The 3,806-nt window shown below is 45.2% G+C and overlaps 1 non-coding gene across 1 annotated transcript; it reads right to left on the bottom strand.

The window, feature by feature from the left end:
- Nucleotides 1-3,513: 3,513 nt before the first annotated feature.
- Nucleotides 3,514-3,586, bottom strand: Trnak-cuu (transfer RNA lysine (anticodon CUU)). Its single transcript has one exon. It is a non-coding gene; the product is annotated as a tRNA-Lys (tRNA).
- Between the last annotated feature and the right edge of the window lie 220 nt (nucleotides 3,587-3,806).

Below are 3,806 nucleotides of genomic sequence, written 5' to 3'. Positions count from 1 at the left end.
TTACGAAATGTTTGTACTAGTCTGACTTCTTTGTTCGCCTGTCTTTCCAGATTATTCTCTGCTCTTTTCCCACCAACATTCTAGCCTTCTTTTACTAACCTCTACTGCTGTCCAATTCACTTTTCCGCTAACCTTAATAGCGACACGTGGTGCCATCTAGGGCTTGTTTGAAGCTATGTCCACGTGCATGTGGCCCTCAATTTCATTGCTCAGAACCGCTTGATCTAGTAGTGTAACATCCGCTCCAGACACATCGCAGAACTGCTTAGTCACTGTAAGGGCTTCCTGGACACTCCTTTTGTCAGCACAAAAATACGCTATATCATCTGCATATAAGCAAGCACCTTAACTTCGCACGATTGTAAGCAAAAACCTTTTACTCTTTGACTCTGCTGAATGCTGAGACAAAGAGGCTCGAGGTACAATGCAAACAGCAATGGTGACAGGGGGCAAGCTTGTCTGACAGACGACTTGATCGCAATCGGCTCAGACAGAATACCATTGACGATAAGCTGTGTACTGCACCGATCATAGCACAGACCTAAGTTGACTGCTGCCAGAAGTGCGAATAAGAAATCATGAGAAACCCGATCAAAAGCTTTTGCAAGGTCAATTTGTATTAGGGCCATCTGATCTACCGAATCGGACACGCACTCCAAGACAGAAAGAGCGATATGAATATTTGTGTGAATACTCCTACCCCGAATACCGCAAGTTTGGTGGGATCCCACTAAACTAGTGATTACAAATTGAAGGCGCTTAGATAAAATTTTTGCAAAAATTTTGTAGTCAACGTTGCAGAGGGAGATTGGTCGGTAACCCTCTACATACCTTAGTTTTTCTGCATCCGCAGTTTTGGGGATTAGCACCGTGTGTCCTGAATAAAAGGTTGGCGGCAAGATATTATGATCATAGGCAGCCGTAAATACGTCCAAGAGAACTGGAGCAAGGATACCAGAAAACTTTTGATAGAACTCCCCACCAAGGCCATCTGGCCCTGGGGTCTTGTTAGTCTTAAGCGCGGAGATAGCATGCATCCTTAACTTCCTCCAGTGTAATAGGCCCTGACACCATCATGCACTCGTCCTCTGTAAGCCTGGGAAGTAAGTCAATGAGGGAATGGAACTTTAATTGCTGAGTATTAATTCTGGACCCCCCAAAAACCGTCCTGTAATGTGTGTGGAAAGCACTGACTATTTCTTTAGCCTCAGTATACCTAACACCGTTATAGTAAATTTCAATTATCTCCTTTGCAAGTGCGGATTGGCGCTCATCACTAAGACACCGGCGAGAAGGATAACTATCAAAGAATCTTTCAGTTCTGGACCGAATTAAGGCACCATGATACTTTTCAGTTACATATTTTTGCAATTGTCCTTTAACAATCCCAATTTCTTCCAAAGTTGATCCCGCATTGACTGCTTCCAGTTCGTGAAGCGCCACCAATGTACGGGAAAGTTCACGTACATAAAAGCGTTTTAAAAACGAAAGCCGAGCTGACTCCTCTATTGCGCCATTCCTAATTTCCTGTTTAAAGAGATCCCATTTTTGATAAAGAGATAGTTCGGGAGTGTTTAGAATATGGTGTAAGCAATCAGATACCCTTTTGCAAAAAATTTCGTCAGCCAGTAGAGAGGTGTCTGGAGCGGATGTTAATATGGAAAAAACTAAGGGATTTTGGATCGGACAATGGGGAACAAAACCATCTACATTCGCTGGTATGATTTGGGATAGTGCCCCACTTCAGTACCTCGGCGTGCCGTTACATCAAATACGGAACACAGGGCCTCATTGGTCATCAGCGCTCACGCAAGTTAAGCGCGCATCGCAGGCATGGAATGGGCGAGACCTCTCTGTGTTTGCACGTGCAAGAGTGTGTAACGTCTTCCTTGCCACAAAGCTCCTTTATGTGCTTCAAGTGCTTCACTGTGCGCGAGCAAAAGTTCAGGCCCTACATAGAGTTTTTGCAACATTTGTGTGGGGCTCTCAATGGGAACCTATGCGCAGGGACAACTTGTTTCTTCCTTTAAAGGCAGGGGGTGTTGGGCTCATGCATTTGTTTGTGCACCAACTTGTGTCTCGTTTTTTCTTCTACAAATTGGTTGATCACCCACTTTTACTGACTGTACTTCAGCAGCGCATAAGTTTCCATTTGCCTTTTTTGCTTGTATGTACGGGCGATGTCAATACGAAGCCTCCATGGGGATTTCTCAAAGAGGTCGTGGAGTCATTTAACTTTCTTACCGCGCGGTTTTCCTTGGAATATCTGTTCAGCATGTCAAGGAAAACTATGACGAACACTCTTATTGAAAGTCTATTCCCGGTGCCTGTTTATCGCCAGCCTTACTTAGGCCACCAGAAAAGCAATGTTTTAAAACGCGTAATGAGCATGTGTATCCCGCCAAATGCAAAAACATTTTTCTTCAAGCTTCATTCTTCCACACTCCCAGTTAAGACATGGCTGCGCGAAAAAGGAATGTCTATTCCTTGGTCGGACAATTGTCGCCTCTGTAATCAACCAGAGACAATTGATCATTGTTTTGTGTTGTGCCGGGACGCTGTGTTCTTCTGGGGCGTTTTGCAGCGGACACTAAAAAAGGACATCGACATCACCCCGTACACCATTCGCTTCCTGCCATTTGAAGATGTTAATCGGGTGCCATATGACGTTTTCGTTCTCCTAGGATTGTTTAGCTTGTGGAAGTGCCGTATGACTGATCGGCATGCGGAACCCTCTAGGCCGACCAAGTGCATTTTTCGGGAACAGGCGGCGTTGGTGCGGAGCGTTTATGCTGCGCAGAGTGATCCACCAGAGTGGCTGCCTCTTTTGGATGCGTGCGTTTGCTTGCCTGAGTTTTGATCTTTGTTCGACTGTCTGTTAGTGCTTAAATTGTGTGTTAAGTGTCTCGTCTTTTGAAGTTTTCTAACATTTCCATGCATTAAAGAAAAAAAATTGATCTAGTAGTGTAGTAGTAAAGAAAAAAAAAGATCTCGTAGTGTAGTAGTACCGTTCCTGCAAAGCTAACATTGTACGGGTTCAAATCCCGTTGCTGCTTTTATTTTTTTTTTCATTATCAAGGGTTTGTCATATTTGAATATTGACAATTGTTATCACGCATATAATCTATTTATGACATCTCTGTGCACTATAAATGGGATTTCGGGTATTTTCGTTGCCGGTTGGTCAGTTTCAGCTACTGCTTCCGGTACGTTTTTGCGGATTTCCCCCTTTTAGGTTGGTTTCAGCTATTTCTGTTGAATATTTTTTTACACCGTGTATTTCAACCATTGCAGGTTCGTTTTGGCTGTTATTTATGTCAGTTAGAGTGGTTTTGTATGCTTTACGTACGTTTACGCTGTGATAAGCAAGCTCGCGTGACGGCTGGCTGTACTGACTAGGAAAAGCACATACGCCGTCATGTTGTATCCTAGCTCGCTCCGCGCGCCTCCTCTTTGTCCCCGTGGCGATGCGTGCCCCCCCTCCGTTCTTTCAAAAAAAAAAAAAAAAACCAGCGCCCAACGTGGGGCTCGAACCCACGACCCTGAGATTAAGAGTCTCATGCTCTACCGACTGAGCTAGCCGGGCGACGACGGCAGCAACCGGAAAGTTTGATGCCGGTGTTCGGACCGGTGAGGTTTTGTAGGGAAGGGGAAGGGAATGGAGTGGCGGGCTGCGGGACGGCAGAGGTGACGGGAAATAGAAGGGAAAGCCAGAGCGGGTTTGTGACCTGAGTGAGGGAACACCCCAAAGGCCGCTAGCTGCTTCCATCATGTTCAGTTAAGGTAACTGTTACCGAAGTGCACCA

This window comes from Haemaphysalis longicornis, unplaced genomic scaffold (genome assembly GCF_048455015.1).
Source record: "Haemaphysalis longicornis isolate Haplotype H1 unplaced genomic scaffold, Haemaphysalis longicornis Haplotype H1 scaffold_7, whole genome shotgun sequence".
Classification (NCBI taxonomy): Eukaryota; Metazoa; Arthropoda; class Arachnida; order Ixodida; family Ixodidae; genus Haemaphysalis; species Haemaphysalis longicornis.
The sequence above is the reverse complement of the archived record's forward strand: the minus strand, read 5'-3'. Positions and strand labels throughout refer to the sequence as shown.